This window comes from Dama dama, chromosome 11 (genome assembly GCF_033118175.1).
Source record: "Dama dama isolate Ldn47 chromosome 11, ASM3311817v1, whole genome shotgun sequence".
NCBI classification, from domain to species: Eukaryota; Metazoa; Chordata; class Mammalia; order Artiodactyla; family Cervidae; genus Dama; species Dama dama.
In genome coordinates this window covers 1,713,821-1,733,528 of record NC_083691.1, presented here as the reverse complement: position 1 = coordinate 1,733,528, position 19,708 = coordinate 1,713,821, and the positions used below count along the sequence as shown (strand labels likewise).

The following is a 19,708-nucleotide window of genomic DNA, read 5'->3' as shown; positions in this document are numbered from 1 at the left end:
GCAACCCCCCTGAGTTCTTGCTCCTTCCCCGCTGCCACCTCGCTTCTTATCTACAGTCTCCCCAGGTGGATCCTCGCAGACCCTTTCACCCCAGGCTCCTTTCATTCCACGATCAGTCATCTTGCCCTTTAAATCACGTCCAGAAGCTGTCAGCTGTATTTTGAAAGTCTTTACATTCCACCAGCTTCTGTCTGCCCTGCTTCACTTCCGAGTCCTTTCCTTGGCTTGCCTCTGTTCTCCGGGACTGCTGGGCAGTAACAGATCACTCTCGTGGTCCCAGGAGGCCTCCTGGTCGCCCCCTCTGCCACCCCAGCAGGCATAGATGTTGGCATCGAGCACCGTGAGCTCTAAGCCGCCCTCCCTGGGGAGGCTGCCTCTCGATGTCCACCACCTGCCCTTCTGTGCCGAGTTTAATCCCTGCAGAAGCACTGGGCTCCAGGCATGTGCCTTCCCCATAAACTCTGATGCTTGGTCAATACCCTCTGAAGAGGGTTGGTCTGGTCTCTTTCTGCTCGCTGTCTGAAGTGTTTTCTGCTGTAACTCCTGCAGCAGTGGCCACGCCCGTGAACCGCTGTCCCCACGGAAGGCCCTGACGTGCGCGCCGTCTGAGCGCCCTCCCGTCCCGGCTTTGTCGGCTTCACGCACCGCACATTTCTCTCTGACGACTCCCGGCTCTCGCTCACGTTGCGGCGCGGATTCTTCCGTCCACTCTGACTGACGGCGCCCGGGCAGCTGCGGCGGGTGCTGCCACCCCGCCCATGCCAGGCGGGCAGGTCCGGCCCGATGCTGGCCAGGCGGGCGACGCTGCCTGCCCCGCCTCCCCCAGGGGCGAGGGGCGGGGAAGCCTGGCCAGGGGGCCTCCCGGGCTCAGGCCTCCCACCTGTGTCCTTGCGACCCTTGGCCCCTCATCCTGTCCCCGGCCTTGAGGGGAGGGGGCTGCGGGCTGCCAGCCTGGGTGGGAGGGAGACGGATGTGAGGCGCGCTCGCTCGGGCTGGGACCCGGAGCCCCCGCTCCGGTGTTAATCCCGTCTGCGCTGAGTCTGTGACCCGAAACTCCGCTGCCGCTGGCCCGGGGGAGTGCACTGCCTCAGGAACATGTGTCCGAGGGCCTCCGTGTGGCCCGCTGTCCCTGAGGAGTGTGGCGGGAAACGCCCTAGAAGTGCAGCTTCTGAGTCGAACCTGCCCGATGTCTTCACGGGGGTCCACGGCGCTGTGGGCGGCATGCATGGCTTCGCTGAGCGGGTGGTTGAGGAGACCGCCTTCTGAAATGCAGTTCAGCATCTACTGAGCTCCGACTGTCTGCAGCTTCTGTGCTGGGGCCGTCGGGGACAGCCCCGTGGGAGGGGCTCGCCTGGCCCTGGGGGGCGGTGCGGGGTGGGCGGGTGGCTGACCCCGAGGCCTTGGAGGGTCCTGGAGTCGGGACCTGGCCTTTCCCCGTCCTCAAGTGTCGCTTTCCTTGTGCTGCCTGGCTGACCGTAATACCTCGAGGGAGAATGAACTGTGCCCTTGGAGTGCGGGACCCTGGGGGTCGGGGGCAGGTAGAGCCCACGGGGATGGCCTGGGGGGAGCCGGGGCCCCCGACTGCCCGGCTGAGACCCTCTCCCTGAGTGTTTCCCCCCCTTCTCTTCCCTCTTTAGTTTATGTGCATACACCATTTCAGTTAAAGATGATACATGTTCATTACAGGCATTTTGGAAAATAAGAAAAAATATAAACAGAAAGTAAAACTCCGCCATAACCCCCAGACTGGAATCCCAGTGAGTCTGAGCACAGAGGAAGAGGAATGGAAGGAGGTACCTCACAGTACTCCTCTTGGCAGTCCCGCCCGGCCCGGGGCCTTGTTCCCCGCCAGACCCGCTCCCTGAGGGGAGGGCCGCGCCCAGCGCAGCTGGTTCATTTTGCTTGATCAGGAGGGCATGCTGTTTACATCCGTGATCGCCCTGATTTTCTTGAAGAGTCTCCCAGTGTTGGGCGTCGGGTCTTGCCCCAGATTTCTGGTGTTGTTGGTGCATCAGTGGAGCATGCTGACTCGGGTTTTCCCTGAGCTGTTTCCCTCCATGGGTGCTCACCCCTGCCCTCTGGGGCCCACCCGGGGGAGGAGAGTGTCCTGGGGGTCTGGGTGAACAGCAGACGTCCCCTCTGTGTGGGACAAGATGGGGGTGCATAGCCATTGCTCTGTGGTTTTTAAGGCCTGGCAGCTGCAGACACTTAGACTTTGATAAAGGTAGCATTTCATGTTGGCTGGGAAAGGAAGGCTTAGTCATTGGACTGGGCTGGAATAAGGAGGAAGCCTCTGGGAAAAAGAATTTGAACCCGACTCAGTCTCACACCAAAATGCATTCCAGATGGCCCAATGATGTGAACTTGAAAAATGAAACCATAAAACTACTAGAAGAAAATACGGGAGACTGAGTTTTATGATCTCGGATGAGAAGGCCTCTCTCAGTAAGACATAAATCCTAGAAGTTATAAAAAAAAAGAAGTTGACTCCATAAAAAGTCAACATTTCTGTCTGGTCAACTGCCCCCCCCCCCCGCCCCCAAACAAGCCATCACTGTAAGAAAACAATATGAAAATATGTATATCAGAGAAAAAGGATTGATATTCTGTAATAGTCAGAGAACTCCTACAAATCAGTAAGAAAGGACCAGGAACCAAACCAAACCAAAAAAATAAAAAATAAAAATAATGGACGAAAGACATGATTAGTTTTTAGAAAAGAAAATACTGGTAGCTCTTAAGCATGTGGGGAGGTGTTTGACCTTTACTCACAGGAAGGGAATGCAGGGGAAGGCTGGGGAGACCCAGCTTCTCACCCGGCCAGCAGGACGAGGAACGCACCCCGAGAGCAGATGCTGCTGGCTCCAGTGAGGGAGGGGGTGCTCGCGGGCAGTCCTTCTAGGAAAGGCTTTTGCAATCTTTGTGCTAAGTCACTTCAGTCGTGTCCGACTCTGTGCGGCCCCACGGACTGTAGCCCACCAGGCTCCTCTGTCCATGGGATTCTCCAGGCAAGAATACTGGAGTGGGCTGCCATGCTGTCCTCCAGGGCATCTTCCCGACCCAGGGACCAAACCACATCTCATTATGTCTCCTGCATTGGCAGGCGGGTTCCTTACCGCTGGGGCCACCTGGGAAGCTCTTTGCAGTGTGGAAATACTAAAATGCACATGCTGCTGGCCCTGGTAACTCTGCTTCTTGGAATGTCTCCTGTGGATACAGGCGGATGTGTGTGCAGACGCGTCTGTTGCAGATGACAACAGACCTGCGGTGCTGTCTGCAGGTGAGGGCTGAAGCAACCAGATGCCCGTCAGGAGAGCCGTTTGCGCCATCAGATAGGTCCCTGAGCGGTTCCTGGGGAGGGTCCCTCAGCAGCTGCACGAGTGGCGTCTCCGTGCCTTTCTACTTCTGAAGTGGCTCAGTCTCCAACATACGGAAGGAAATAAAGCTCCTCTTAGAATGCATCCGTCTCTAGTGAGAACCCACAGAAACCTACACTTGCGTATCATAGATGACAAGGAAGGAAGCACAAAAATGGGGGCCCGTGGTTTTCTCTGGAAGGGACATCTGGGTGCACAGACGTGCAGTTCTCTCTGGCGTCTTTTGAATTGGGTGAATGTGTGGCTCAGACAGGTGGGCTGGTTGGAAGGTGGGCAGGTATGTAGGGAGTAGAGACTCGGGATGGAAGTGTGGGCTGGCTGTCCTGGGAACTGCGTGCCTTCTTGCTGGCAGGCACACTCTTTTGGCTGGAATGACTCTGTCGATTATAAAAGCTGATGGTCCAAAAAAGAAGAAAAGAAACAGGACCTATAGACCAGTGCTGGAGGGAACTGACCAGACTGATTATGTGTCTTTCAGTGGCCGTGGGCAAGCACGGGGGAGCCGTGGACATGACCGCTTTCCTGCGGGGCAGCTTCTGTGCTGAGGGGCTGGGTGGCACACAGTAGGCATGCCCCATGACCTCTGACCCCATGAGCACCATCCTGGCTCCGCGGTCACTCGTGACCCTGCATCATGGCCCTGTGCTCCCTCACCTGCTGTCATGGGGCTTGTTCCTTTCCGTGGTTCTGAGTCTCAGGGTCCTTCCAGTCTCCCCCGCTGGCTGACAGGCACCTTGCTGCCCAGAAAGTCAGCCCAGAGAAGAGACTCGACGGTCCCGCACCTGGAGGACCTCAGGTGTGGACAGTCAAGGGAGGGGGCTTTGTGGGGTCACGGGGCAATGGAGACTTCTTTCCCTGAGGTCCCTGCTGGCGTGAGGACTTTCACTGTTATTCCTCCCCGGCTGCTGCTCTGTCCTGTTGGAACAGAACTGGGGGCTGGGGAGGGGTGGAGGAGCTGAGATCCCTTTGTCCCCCTATTCATCTGATGGTGTTATGGGTGCTCCAGGCGAATTGGGTTGATCATGACCCCCATTCTGGTAACCAAAGGATGGACAGGCTCCCTGCCCTCAACTCCCGTGTCCTGGTGGGATTCTACAGCCTTAGAGTGGAGATAAGTCTGTTTGGTTGAATCGTGTGAAGTTACCATTTTATGGGCCAAAATAATCAGAGGGTCAGCTCACAGAGTTCAGTCTCTTTCCGTAAGAGTGGGCACTGAGGACTTCCTCAGCAGGGGGGCTGGGGAAGTCCTTCCCAGAGGCCGCGGTGCCTGAGCTGAGGTCTGCATGGTGAAAGGGACTCACCAGGCATGGAGGGCGGCTGAACAGGATTCCAAATACAGGGAACTACATGTGCAGAGGCATGGACACTCTGGGATCTTGGTCTCCAAACGCAGGGTTTAGCTTGGCTAGGGCATGATGTGAGTGAGATGGTGGCGGAGGCTGGGGTCTATCAGAGATGAGACTTTGGGTACCAAAATTCAGTTTAAACTCATGAGGGTCTTTATCCACCATCTATCCATCCATCTGTCCGTCCATCCAATAATACACACACATCACATTGGACTTCACCTCTGGCCCAGAAGGGAGAGTGAGGCCACCAAGGTGGGCAGATTGTCAAGTAAAGGGATGGTATCTAAAAGCTTTGAGAAGTTAATCAACTGAGTCTTCAAGTCAATGACATTCCTTCCTTTGTTCACTCACTCATTCATCCATTTATTCTTTTAATCACTTACAAAGTCATGTTTCATCCATCCTTCCCTTTTGTCATCTTTCCATTAATCATCTGTCCTTCTATCCCTTCTTCCATCTGTCAGTCCATCCATCCATTCATCCAACTATCCATCCATCCATCATCCATCCATCCATCCACTCATACAACCAAACACCCATCCGTCCCTCCTTTCACCCACCCACCTATGATCCAGACTTTAAGCCCCCCCACTGATCCAGATCATAAGTCTGCTTACCCACCCTCCAATTCACCCATCCTTCCATCACAGATATGGGTTGCCCCCTCCACCAACCACTTTTCCTTTTTGCATCAGGATGTGTATGACCACCCCCAGGCTCCCACCCTCTGCCCAGGGCTCCTCGAGGGCCAGGAATGGCTGACTTGCTTCAGCTTCTGCAGTGCCTAGCATAGTACCTGGCACAGTGAAATCTTCCTAGAGTTTGTTGGCCTGAACTGAGAGACGGGATGAATACCCTGCAGCAGCAGGAGGCAGGGTGTCACGGAGATGCTGGCAGCTTTTTTAGGTTTTTAAGAGAGAAGGGAAGCCTGTGACTCTGGAGCAGCTGGGGATGTGGAGGTCCACTGGGGCTCTTGGCAGAGGTGGGGTGTGGACAGGTGGGGAGCCGCATGAAGCCTGCCAGTTGGTAGTAACACGTATAAGATGGGCCCCAATCTTGGGAGCCGGGACGTGGAGAGTTCACACTTCAGGATGTTTAGTTATTGATTCAGAGATTCTACTAATTCTTCAAATACCATTGTTAACTTTTCTTGACTATAAAAATAAAGCGTTAGAACAAATTTGGGAAATATGAAAATACAAAAATTCCTTTTTCTTTCCTTTCTATCTTTGGGCTGCTAGAATAAAACACCATAGCCTGGGTGGCTTACAGACAGAAGAGATTTATTTCTCATCATTCTAGAGGGTGGGAAGTCCAAGACAAGATGCCGGCATGGTGGCGGAGGACCCTGTTCCAGTTCACAGCCAGCGTGGTCTCGCTGTGTCCTCACGCGGTGTTGGGGGTGAGATCTCTGGAGCCATCATCTCTGGGGGGCAGGATGTCACCCTGTGGATTTTGGTGGGGACACAGACTTTCCTCCCATTTCCCCTCCTCATGGCTGAGTTTCTGTAGAAACAGTGCTATGTGTGCATTCCTTGTGGACACTTCTGTGTCATTCATTACAGACTCTGTAAGTATCCTCACGGCTGCTGACACTCCATCAGAGGCTTGTGTGGACCTCACTTAACTGTTCTTCTCATGTTGGATTTGGCTTATTTCCAGTTGTCTGTGTTATAAATAACACTTGGATGAACATCTTTTGGTGAATCCTCTCTGCCTCTATTTCCTTAGGGTGGATTCCTAGACATTGACTCAGTGTGACCATGGGCTGAAACATAAAGCCCTTTTACTGCAGAATCACATTCCAGCTGACGGTGGGCACTAACTGCCCCAGCTACTGTGCCCTGGGCAGTGGTGCTGAACCGAGGTGCACCCCACGTGCGAGAACTGGGGTTACCCACTCTGCCGAAAGCCAGGCACGCCCCACCTTTCTGCTCTTGGGAGGCGGCTGGGAGCTGTCACTTAATGCCTTGGACCTGGTGTGACCACTGCTGGGCCTGTGATTCGTCCCAGGTCACCTGGGCCTTCGGGATACTGCAGTTCTTCATCTGGAGAATGGAGTGGCTCTTCCTACCCAACGGGGTCATTGGCAGAAGTTGGATCATTAATAACAGTTATAATGCACGTGCGTTCCTAGCTTTAGACATCTCTCGTGTAGTCAGAAGAACTAGGGCATCTTCTAGAGCCTAAGACAGCCAGTAGATGCTAATTGTCTCCTCTCCCCTCCCCTCCGTTTCCTGGGCCATCTGTACATTTGCCATCAGTACATTTGTACATCTGAGCACTTGCCGTGGCCGGTTGGGTAGACACTGATATCAGGGTCCAGCTTGGTAGGGTCTTCTCCGGCCAAGGAGGTCACATGGACTGAATGTGCTTGGCGTCTACACTGGAGGACCAGGGGAGAGTGTGCTGGGGCGAGGCTCACATCTGGGGGTGCTATAGAGGTGGGTGTGAGAGTGGGCTGCCCTGGGCTGGAGTGGATGTGTGGATGAAAGGGCAGCCGACCCGTTCCTGTCCACCGGGCTTCCGGTAGAAATGGGCTCTGCACACTGTTGGCCTCCACCTGCTTCTGGAGGGTGGACGGAGCTTTCTGAAGCAGAGACTGTGAGCCTGCAGCTGTCCACCCCGGGGAAAGGGGACCCTGAAACCCGGCTTCATCACCCCAGTGGGTGTGGCACTCAGAAAACTCAGCCAGAACGGTGATGTGGACTTGTGGGTGATGACTGGAAGTCGGTTCTGGGCTTGACACTCATAGGCACTTCTGCCTGGGGGGTTGATGGAGTCCACGTAAAATTCTGTGTTCACTTTGTGTCCACGTGGCTGGTTTTGGGTCCTAGTTAGAGTGGTGTGAAGGCTTTCGTAGCTCCAGTGGCTGAAAGATGCCTACTGGTCCCAGGGGAAGCACTGTGACGCATTCCTCCAAAGGTCAGACTGACCCAGTGCAATGCTCTTTTCCTTGAATCACATAATTGAATGAAGTCATTTCAATGCCAAACACATAGAACCACCTAGACACCAGGATGAGCCCAAGGCCTGAGCTCTGAAAGCAGCTCCATTTGGGACTGTGCAAAGGCGTCGATGGTCCAGACAGTGGCTTTAATCTGGAGCAGGAAATATTCCCTGAACTTCATCCATCACGCTGTTTGCTCTGTGACATTTAATAGGTGTTAAAACCATCCTGTGTTTCTAAAGCTGTCTTCTCTAATGAAAATTTCAGGGTAAATCCCAGCTGATGCCAGTTTTAGAAAACTGAAGGAGCCAGCAGACACATTCGCCTTTGTCCACATGTCAGGGCAAAAGGGCAGGGTCGAGCTGGGCCAGGCCTGACCAAGGGGCCCTGTATGGACTCCTGGGGTGGGGGTCACCTGCTTCAAATGTCGGACTCAGCAAGTGTAGACATTCCAGAGGGGTGCAACTGCACTTTTGTCTTCTAAAGATCAGCTAAATGTTGCCCACTGTCAAGGCAGAGACCAAAAGATCTGTGACTATCTTGTATTTTTAGGTAGGTATGGAGAGGAAAGTTGTTTAATTATATAACGCCATTTCCTGCTGGACACGAATTGGCATTTGTTATGCCATTAATTTGTTGTAAAACCAAATCGCGTCCATCATAGAAGTGTTAACATAAAAATCCATCAGAGCCCCACACTTGTTTAAGCCATGGTGCTAGTGATGCCGATTCTATAATGGTTTCTGTTAAGTTCAACCAAATAAATTAGCAACTGAACACTTTGATGCATTTCTTTTCCAGTATTTTTTTTAGGCCTGCTTTTACAAAACTGGGATTACATACTCCTTTGTAATAGTTTTAAGTGAAAAATATGATGAGTAAATCTCTGTAAATGGGGAGTAAAAAGGAATTTCAATCTGATAAGGGGCATCCATGTAAAACCCACTACTGAATACTTTCTCCCTTAAGATCAGGAAAAAAAGACTTCTCTCACCACACCTATTCCATATTATATGGCAATCCTAGCCAGTGCAATAAGGAAAGAAAAGGAAGTAAAAGGCACGTAAAGTGGAAAGGAAAAAGTAAAACTATCTTTACTTGAAGACCATGTGATTGTCTATGTTAAAAATTCTAAGGAACTTACAGAAAGGCCTCTTGAACTAGTAAATAAGCTTGGTAAAGACACAGGAATCAAAATCAATACACCAAAGTCAGTCCTATGTCTAGATGGTAGAAATGAGCAGTTAGAAATAGAAACTTAAACGTTCTTTACAGTCGCATCAGAAATGTGGAATACTTGGAGATATACCTGATGAGATACAAGAAAATTATAAATCATCACTTAGAGATATTACACAAGATATGAACTGGATAGATATACCATTCTCATGGGCAAAACACTTACTATTGTTAAGATACCATTTTCCCCTGTAATTGATTCAGAGTTAGTGCAATGCCGATTAATATCCCAACTGGCCTTTTTGAAATGGATGTTGACAAAATGATTCTTCAATTTTTATGGAAATGCAGAGAACCTAAAATAACCACAACAACCTTGAAAAAGAAGAATAATGGAGGACTCATGCTATATGGTTTTAGAAACTTTCATCCATTATTGGTGGGAATAAAAATTGGGGCAGCCGCTTTGGGAAACAGTTTGGTGGGTTTTGATAAAGTCAGTCCTACACTTGCCAGAGGACCCAGCAATTCCACTCCTAGATATTTACCCAAGAGAGATAAAACATGTCTATACAAAGACACATGTGTGGAGGTTCATATGCCATTTATCATCCCAAACTGCGAATGACCTGTGTCCATCCACTGGTAGATGGATAAATGAATTGTGGCACATCCACACAACGCAATACCGCTGAGCAGTGAGAGAAATGAGTACATGAAACTATGTGGGTATGAAAGTATCATGTCACGTCAAAGACGCAGATGCAGAAGACTGCGTGGGACATGATGCTATTTACCTGACATTTGAGAAAAGGCAGAACTATAGAAACAGAAAAGAAAACGGTGGTTGCTAGAGACCCGTGGGTAGAAGAAAGATGTATATTTTGACAGATATTTAGTCCTGTAGTGACCACCGCAGTAGGATCCAGGACATTTCCAGTATCTCAGAAAGGGCCCCGTGTCCCTCTCCCCACCCCGGCCATGGATATTTCTCATTTATATTTCTGTTAGTGTCTCTCCCTCTCCATTGCTTGCTGTCATGGTGGTTATCTATTCCTACCTAACAACCACCCCAAACCTTGTGTCTGAAGACGAAAGCAATCTTTTACTTTGCAATCTCAGTTTGCTTGTGAGTCTGCACCTGGGGCGTGGCCTGGCAGGGATGATTGGTCTGCTCCCGTGGCATCAGGCTGATGTCTTGGCCGGGGCTGGAGGCCCGTTTCTAAGGTGATTTTCCTGCACAGCTGGCAAATCGGTCCTGGTTGCTGGCTGGGAGCTTGGCTGGGGCTGTCAGCCAGGGGTGTGGGCATCTTTTCCCACGGGGCCTTCCGAGAGGCTGCTTGGGCTTCCTCACAGCATGGTGTCTGGTTCTAAGGAAGAGGATTCCAGTCACAGGACGTAGAGACTGCCAGTTTATTAAGGCTGGATCTGTACGCCAGCACGTCAGTTTCACCACATTCTTTGGGTCCTGTAGTCATGGAGCCCCCTTGATTAAGAGAAGGGGGCATGGATACCACCTCTTCATGGACACTTGTGCTAAAGAATCTGTTGCCATACCTAAAGCTTATGTTTGCTTTTTTTGTTGTTGTTAATAAAATGATGTACCTTTTAGGTAGATATATACTTACAACATTTTTCGGGAGGAGAGGTACACAGAGATGAGAGGAGCCTCGCATTTGCCCTTCTACCAGTCCTCACCCCCCTCCCAGATGTACCCCCTTGACTGTTTGACTGGTGTTGTTCTGGGCATTTTGGGAGGTTCATTTACCTGGCATGCTTTCAGATTACATCACCTCTTCTCTTAATGACGTGCCTCAGCTGTCTCTCTGTGTGGGACCGTCCGGATCAACCCCCTCCAGCAGCCCCTGCAGCGTATTGCACAGATGAGCTGTGTTTCTTTAACCAGCTCCTGACTGATGGGCGTTCGTCTTGTTCCCAGGTCTGTTACAAGCGACGCTGCTGCAGACATCCTTGCGTATATACAGTCTTTGTGCAGGATTTACCCCCAAAGCAGGGATGCCAGGTCCATCCATGCGCACATCCTAATTGGAACGCCTCCTCCCAAAAAGGTCTGTCTCCCACTGGGGTTTACTTTGACTCCCCAGAAGGCACGTTCCCTTTGCACGCTGGTTGGTTTCGTTCAGTGGCTGGTTGACTGGTTGCCCTTCATTCACTGTCCTGAACGTCTGCCCTGGGCTGAGCTCTCTCCTCCACTGTGATGAAGGCTCAGTTCAGTTCAGTCGCTCAGTCGTGTCCGACTCTTTGCGACCCCGTGGACTGCAGCATGCCAGGCTTCCCTCTCAATCACCAACTCCTGGAGTTTGCTCAAACTCACGTCTGTTGAGTCAGTGATGCCATTCAACCATCTCATCCTCTGTCGTCCCCTTCTCCTCCTGCCTTCAGTCTTTCCCAGCATCAGGGTCTTTTCTAATGAGTCAGTTCTTCATGTCAGGTGGCCAAAGTATTGAAGCTTCAGCTTCAGCATCAGTCCTTCCAATGAATATTCAGGACTGATTTCCTTTAGGATGGACCGGTTTGGTGATGAAGGCTACCGCTGCCCCTTCTCAGGGAGGTCACAGTGGGGACGTGGCAGGACCACAGGGGCACCTCCTGCCATCGGCACAGGCTGTGGTGGGGAGCTGGGGTGGCACGCAGGAGGCAGAGGCCCGCCCTGGTGAGCAGTGGGCCTCTTGTTCTCCTGGGCTTCATTAAGAGAAGGGATCTCCGGTGGGCACCACCTTGACTTGGCACTGTAACTGGGGGGAGGGAAAGAGCTTGGAAATCCAGCGTTTGCAGTGCTGCTAATTCTGGGTGATGTTCACAGCTTCCCAGGAGAGGTGGGAGGCCCAGGTGACGGAGCCGCTGCAGGTTTGCGGTATGCTAGCGCTGGTCCCACTGTGGGCGTCAGTCTCTAGTTCTGGGTCCTGAGGACTCCAGTGATACGTCCAGGAACCCCACAGGCTCTTCCCGGGGACCCACCAACAACAGATGTGCAGGTCAGTGCCCCAGGGCCCAGCCTGGCCTCTGCAGTGGTGGGACGGGGATTCGAGAAGGCCTGGACCTTCCCCTGGGCAGAGGCGCATCAGGCCTCCTAGAGCGTCGCTGGGTGAAGGAAGCCCGTGTGGCAGGTCAGGCTGGCCTCAGGGATGGGTCCTGCTGCTCCCCCGCAGGACGCCGTCCACGAGTCTCGTCCATAGCCGGGGCGGGCCTGTAAGTCGCCCATGCACTGCCCGCCTCCCTCCTTAGCACGGCTCCGCAGGTGCCGGGCCTGGGCGAGGCCCTGGGGGCAGAGGGCCCTCAGCCAGCGTGACCCCAGCTGGCCCGACCGCAGACAACCCTCCCTGGCCGTGTGGAGCCCGCCCGAGCAAACGCAGCCAACCTCAGCACGTGGCATCTAGCACTGGGTGCCATCCCCACCCCTTTCCTCCAGAACAGAGAGACAAATTACCTCTGAGGAAACTGAGATTAATCACCCATCAGGCCTCCGGGCTCCACTCCTGGACCGGCTCCCACTGGGCGCATGGCCCGGCCCGCTCTGCCCTGCGCCATCCCCGGTGGCCGGAGGCAGGGCTGACGTCCATGGCCTGTGGCCATTCTTTGAGGGTGGATGGGCCAGAAGGACGTGGATATTCACATGTTTTCACAAAGGCAGGTGGAAAGGAGATGACCAACGAGAGGAAGAGGTGCCAGGCGAACACCAGGAGATGCCAGACACGTCCGCGCGTCTTAGGGGCCCTGTCCCTTGGCGGGCACGCTTCCTCCCAGTTCTCAGAGTGGGGCCTTAGTCTGCTCTGCAGCCGTCTGGACGGTGGGAATGAGCCTGCTCTCTGAGGCCCAGCTCCATCCTGCCTGGGTGACAGCGTGCTGCCCTTGCTGGGTGGGTGAGCATCTCTGAGCCTGGAATGTTCCTTGTGTGACCCCAGATGACCCGGGGGGGGGGGCACTGTCAGCTCCTGGCAGCCCCATCTTCCCCTCTGCTGCAAGACTCCTTCCCAAGGGCTCTGCAGGTCAAGTGAGTCCTTGTGGGCAGCCTACTTCCCGGAAGCCGTGTGTGTGCTAAGGGGTTGGCCGGGCGGCCCTGTGGGCGCCCCCAGGCCGGGTGGTGGCACAGACGTCCTTTCAAAGCCTGTAGAGGCACCCCAGCACCGGGGCTTAGTGTGGGATCACGTGGAAGCTCCACACCAGGTCGGCCTCAACGGGAAGTAGAAGACGGGCCTTCACAGCGTCCCATCTCTGAATGTGTGCATGGGGGAGCTGCCTCCCCACTGTGGCCACTCCCTGGTAACGCTGTGTTTATAGCCAGAGTGCTGTCTGTTCCAGCTGACATTTCACCATAAAAGCTCCTAACCATCTCTCAGAAGCTTCTCAGAGCACTTGACTTTTCGACTGAGAGGGGAGAGCCGTGGGGCTGGGAGACGGCACGGAGTGGGATTGCGTTCCTGTCCTAGGTCTGGCACACTATGCCAGGCCCTCCTCGGTGGTGGGGGCCGGGCTGCAAGTCCTCCGTGAGGTCCATCTGCCTCCCTGAGGACCTGAGACGCGGAGCAGGCTCCACATGTTACACCCAGGGAGGCCCTTCCCAAGGACGCGGAGCCAGGGTGCAGTTTGCCTCCGCTTGAGGAGGAGTTTGCAGGGACCAAGACACACTCATCACACAGAACTTCAGCTCTGGCCCAGAGGGAGCGTGAGGCCACCAGGGCAGGGAAGGGGCAGGTGAAGGATGAGTGTCTGAAATCTTCGAGAGGTTAAAGTGTATCAACTGACTCTTTAGGATGCTGGCCTTCCTGCCTTCATTCACTCACTCATTCATCCATTTATCCATTCAGCCATTCAGAGTCATGCTTCATTCATCCTTTTTTGTCGTCTTTCCCTCAGTCATGTGTCCTTCTATTCTTTCTTTCATCTGTCCATCCACCCATCCACCCATCCACCTATCCTTCCATCCATCCTTCCATCTATCCATCCATCCACCCACCCACCCATCCACCCACCCACCCGTCCATCCATCCATCCACCCATCCATCCATCCATCCACCCATCCATCCATCTATCCATCTATCCATGTTTCATCCACCCACCCATCCATCCATCCATCCATCCATCATCCATCCCTCTGTTCTTCCAGTTACTTCATCCCTGTGCCCATATATCCATCCCTCAGTGAGGATTTACAACGTGGTACCTTGAACAGACATAGTGAAGAGGAGAGGACTGTATCTCTGGAATCTTTCTCCATTGATGCTCAGGCCAGTATTTTAATGTTGTAGAAAGTAAGACAAGGGACGCATCCTCTAATCTGTCATCCTTCTGTTAGCCGCCTGGGGTTTTGGGATTCTCCCCAGCCCCTTGGTTCAGAGGTTGAGGATCTTCTCTCTACCAGAGTCCTCCCCGAGGTCCTGAACCTCTAGAATGAGCAGGTCCTCTCTGCCTTGGAGTGACCTTGATCTCCTGGTCTCTGCTGTGGGCTCTTTGCTAGTCAGTGCCTGGAAGGAGAGTGAGCTTGGCAGTGGTTTCTCTGGAGACGTCTCGGGGAGCATCCTGCCCTGTCTCCTCCTCGTGGTGTCTGGGGAGGAGGAGCATTTTGCGGCCAACCCGAGTCCTTATCTGCAGAGGCAGGTGCCTCCTCGGTGAGCCACCTAGGTGACTGAGGGGGCGGAGGCCGTGGGTGGAGACCCCAGGGTGTGTGGGCTCTGGGGGCGCATGGGACCCAGCTGGCCCTCCCAGGCTGGGTGCAGGTGAACCAATGCCTCCTCCAGCCTCGCCCAGACTGCTGCAACCATCGCCCAGCACGGCCTCCCTGTGGACTGTCCCTTCCCCGTCACCATCTCCGGGTGGAAGCCACACTGCCCAGGGCCATCAGGGTCACATCCACAGCGCTCTAAATCCTGGCGCCCTGTGTCACCCCTGGGGACGCGGGGATGGCCGGGGTGGGTCTGCACAGAGGGTGACAGGCGATGGCGCAGTCCCCTTTGGTGGAAATCCCTTGGATGCCCTGCTGGTGGGTCCTCAGCCCCTTCTTCAGAAATAGGAAACTGGACCAGACGCAGGGGACAAGCACAACCGCCGCCAAGCCCCATGGGCCGAGCCGGGCTCATCGGTGGCCATTCCTCGTCCCCATGAAGCGACAGAGACGAACGGGGGTCAGGGATGGTGCGAGGCAGGCGGGGGTGAGCCGGGTGCAGGGCACGCCCGCTGGGCCGGCCCCTCGGGTCCACTCCCTCTGGAGACCCCAGCGCAGGGCTTGCGTCCAGTCCCCACGGTCGTCTCTGCGGAGCCTGAGAGGCGGGAGGTGGGCCGGGGTCGAGCAGGGCAGGTACAGTGTGTACCGCCCGCCCCCGGAGATGCTGCCGCCGGGCTGGGGCGAAGGTGGGCCTGGTGCCAGGCCGAGGCGTCGGAGGTTGTAGGCTGCAGACCCAGGGATAAGCAGGAAGGGAGGTGTGGGAGCCCCAGAGCCCGTGGCCTCGCCCAGGTTCCCTGCGCCGGGCCCAGGCCTCTGCCCCGTGATGTCCCGGGTGAGTGGCTGCTGGAGACTGTCTGGGAGGCGAAGGCCGCCAGCGTCCTGCCAGCCCTGCCCCCTGCCGGCAGCCCGCGCCCCGCCCCTGCCCCCTGCTTTGTTCCCAGAGTTGGGTCATTGAAGAAGAATTTCGGTCGGAGCCTCTGAAGCGGCCTGCTTGTTTTCCAGCCTGCTGTGCTGACCTCCCCGATGGGGCCGTGTGCTCGGTGCTGGGGCCTGGTGGGGAGGGCTGGGGGGGGCGCTCGGCCCGGGACGAGGGGGCCCTGCGTGCCGCCCACCCCCTCGCCGGCTGGGAGTGTAAGCTGGGAGGTAGCAGGGATGGTCGGAAGAGCAGATGTGCCTCCCCGGCGACCTGCCGGGAGCCCGGCGGACTCAGAGCAGGCACTCCCTTCAGCCGCAGTTCCTGTGGGAGTCGGCTGGGCGCCAAGGCCCCAGTGGGACCTGCCAGGCTGGGCCCTGCTCACCCGAGGCCCGTGGCCCAGGAAGCAGACCTGTCTTATGCAAGGAATTAGATGTCTTTACAATTAGGGATGCGAGAGTTGGACCATAAAGAAGGCTGTGCACCGAAGAATTGATGCTTTTGAACTGTGGTGCTGGAGCAGACTCTTGAGAGTCCCTTGGACTGCAAGGAGATCCAACCAGTCCATCCTAAAGGAGATCAGTCCTGGGTGTTCATTGGAAGGACTGATGCTGAAGCTGAAGCTCCAATACTTTGGCCACCTGATGTGAAGAGCTGACTCACTGGAAAAGACCCTGATGCTGGGAGGGATTGGGGGCAGGAGGAGAAGGGGACGACTGAGGGTGAGATGGCTGGATGGCGTCACCGACTCGATGGACATGGGTTTGAAGCCGGCTCTGCTGCAGTCCTATCCTATGCTAAGTCGCTTCAGTCATGTCCAACTCTTGTGACCCGTGGGCTGCAGCCCACCAGGCTCTTCTGTCCGTGGGATTCTCCAGGCAAGAATACTGGGGTGGGCTGCCATTTCCTTCTCCAGGGGATCTTCCTGACCCAGGGATCAAACCTGGGTGTCTTACACCTCCTGCATTGGCGGGCAGCTGACTTTTAGGGGTGATTGTGGAAGTGCCTTTTGAGGGAGGCAGAGAGCTCATCTTCGTGTGATTGGTGGAGACATTGCCACTGGCAGCTGAAATGTTTGACTCCTTAGCGGGCCAATTGTAAAATTTGTCTCTGTGACATCTACCCCCTGATTTCTACCATTCACATATATATTGCTTGTTCATCCATCCGTCCATCTGTCCATCCATCCAACCATCTGTCCGTCCATCCATGCATCCTCCCACCCATCCATCCATCCATCTATTCATCCACACATCCATCCAACCACCCATCCATCCACCCATCTGTCCATCGAACTGCCCAATCATCCTCCATCCAACCATCCGTCCATCCATTCATCCTGTGCATGTATATGTGCACATACACATAGTTGATGTATGTGTGTATAGCATGCATTTCCGTATTTGAGCTCCTCCTTTGTGCCACTGCTTTCCAGGGCTTTCTGGCATAGGGCAAGTGGAGCTCAACTCTGTTCGCAAATTCTTTCTCGGGTTCCTCCTTTCTGCCTTAAAGCTGACCCCTCCCGCCTCCGCTCCTTGACAGGTCTGGGGACGGAACGGCCGCCTGTGTCTCAGGCAGGCTCAGCGCACAAGCAGAAGGGGGCAGGCTGTGGTGGAGGAGAGAGACTGAATGCAGGAATCGGGGGCTGACCCCGCCGCTAGCAGAGCTGGAGTGGGGGGGTCACCAGGCCCCCAGTCACGGTCATGACACCGGAGTGAGTGGAACCCAGACGTCACAAAGTCACTGCTGCAAATGTCAGTGGTCCCCACTACCTGGCCCCAGGTCCTAGCACGCAGGCCCAGACTCTGCAGAAAGAAGGTTTCTCACATTCCAGCTCCCCTCTGAGTACAGAAAGTAATTTGCATCCTGAGCCCCTTCCCCAGAGGGGTCTGGGAAACGTAGTTTTTAGCCCCCAGGCCCCGCGGAGCTCCTGCACATCAGAAGTACCCCAGTGACCGATCACAGCCGGGGTAACCAGGAAGCCACTTGGCTTCCTGGGTGGCATCACTTCCTATTGGCATCACTCCTGGTTCTCAGGCGCGGAGGGGTCTCTGGTCAGGCTGCACAGCCAGTCCCTTCTGTCTTTCCTGAACCACCAGACGCATGGTGATATCCACCCACGGGACGTCCTCTGCTAGGAGGCAGGAGCTGGGAGGAGGGCTCTTGGTGTGGAGTGCCCGGGTCCCGGGAATTGGGCTGGGCTCTTTGCCGCTGTCACTTTCCTCATTGGCCTCTAGCGAGGCAGTGACCTCGAGATCATCTCCCCAGTGGGTGATGCTGGACTTGAGCCCACGCCCATCTGTCCCCAGAGGTGGCACCGCCTCCCAGCGGAACTCTTGCCCTGATAGAGATGCTGAGGCTGCTGGGGAGAGAGGGGCTTTGGCCTCGGCTGGGAGAAGAGTGTGGTGGGTGGTCCTACTGGTGTCTTGCCACACATTTGAGACAGTGAGAAAAATGCCTGCTTGGCTCTGGCACAGGCTGGAGGGGTGGCTTTTTCAGCATGTTGTAAGAGAAGTCCGTAAACATGGCCCGGAAGGCTTCTGGAAAACCGTTTTCCCCGCCGGCCATGGAAGAGGCAGGTTCGAGAGCCGGTGCGTCTGGGAAGACCATCATCGCGGCTCTCAGGGTGTGAGTCCCGGCACCAGCCTGGGTCTGCGAGGCCTCCTGGCTGCGGACGACCTTGGAGCCGAGTCTCAGAGATGAGCCAGGGCTCGGCCGTGTCTCGGGGCAGGTGAGCCAGCGGCTGGCGTGGCCGTCTCTTCCCACGGGCTGAGGCCAGGCCGGCCGGGGTTGGGCCGGGCACCCATGCCTGGCCAGCCTGGCTCTGCATCTGGGGTCGAGCGGATAGGTGCTGGGGAGCCCCGTGGGGGCCGACCCCCCGTGGGGAGCAGATATCTGGGTAGGCACGCTCTCTTCACGGCAGACGCCTGCCTGGACCAGGGTGTCTTGGGTCCCCACCGTGTCCCTCCCTCTGCAGGGGTGGAGAATCTCATCTCCCCGGTTTCTGGTCCCCTGATTAAAGGGACGGAAATCTGTGCCAAAGCCCAGCTGTAGAAACAACAGTGCTGGGACAGGCGCCCTCAGTCTGTGAAGGCGGGGTAACATGGTGCCTTGCAGGGCACGGTGGACGGGCTGGGGTGGTGGTTAGTGATGGAGAGCCCACTGGGCCCCCGGGGAGCCTCCTTAGCCTGGCGCCTCCCCCAGCCCCCAGTGCCTCACGGGGGGTGGTCTGCAGGGCGCCGTCTGCTCCTCCCTCTGGCACCGTCCACCACACCTGCCCTGAATGCCCTGCCCGGCTCCGGCTCCCCTTGTGGGCTCCATCGGGGCGGTTCTCTTGTTAGGGACCTGCCCAGACCAGCACCGAGGCCGCATGGAGCCCCCGCCCCCCGGCCCCGGCGGCTGCGCTGGGCTCCACACGTGGCAGCTGGCTGCAGGATGGCTCAGAACTCGGCGAGGGAGCAACCAGCCTTGATGGTCCTTTCTCAACTCCACAGCTTCCACCCTTGTTAAAAAGGGGAAACTTGCCTCTTGAGCGAGTCTCAGGCATGTAAGGACTCTCTGGGGCAGAAAGCCAGTGAGCTGGGGAGGCCCAGAGACCCCAGGGGCACGCTTGTGCCAGCCTGGCTGCTGCACCCAGAAGTGAGTGTGGCCTTTTAGCAGCAAGTGTCAGCGTCCAACCCAAACTGGCATACACGTGGTGACAACTTCTTGGTTTCTGTAGACGAGTCTTCTTCAGGTACAGCTTGATCCAGGAGCCCGAACCAAGCAGCAGAAATCTGTCCACATCCGTAGGCAGGCCCTCGTCCCACGCCCAGGGGAAGGCCACCTAGGGCCGCAGGCTGCCTCATCACCCAAGTGTGAAGCCCGCAGAGCCGGGAGGAAGAGGCCCCAGGATAGAGCTTCCTCGGCCTGGACCTGTCACGTGCCCACCCCCGGGCCCAGCACCCGGGACAGGGTGGTGCTGCGCTCTGATGGGCCAGGGAGACCCAGGTGTCCCAGAGGAGGGGGCGTGGCAGCCCCGCCCACGCGCACGTGGACAGGTGGCTGCTGCCCACCGGGCTCCCCAGAAGCCCAGGGCGGCGCCCCGGCCGCACACGCCGTGACCTGCCGCGTTGACTCTGAATTTGAGTTCACTTCCTCTGCCTGGACTCCCAGCGCCTCTTGTCCGTAGTAACACGAGCTGCGCTGCCCATCCAGGGCCTTGTTTGGGGCAGGGGCCGTGTGGATCCCAAGCCTGTGGCCCTCGCCGCCTGGAGGTCT

General features: G+C 55.8%; 1 protein-coding gene across 2 annotated transcripts in view; it reads left to right on the top strand.

Moving 5' to 3' along the window:
• The window catches only part of COL5A1 (collagen type V alpha 1 chain), a 144,818-nt gene that overhangs the window by 16,461 nt on the left and 108,649 nt on the right, over nucleotides 1-19,708 (top strand). The gene's annotated exons all lie outside the window — the stretch shown is intronic.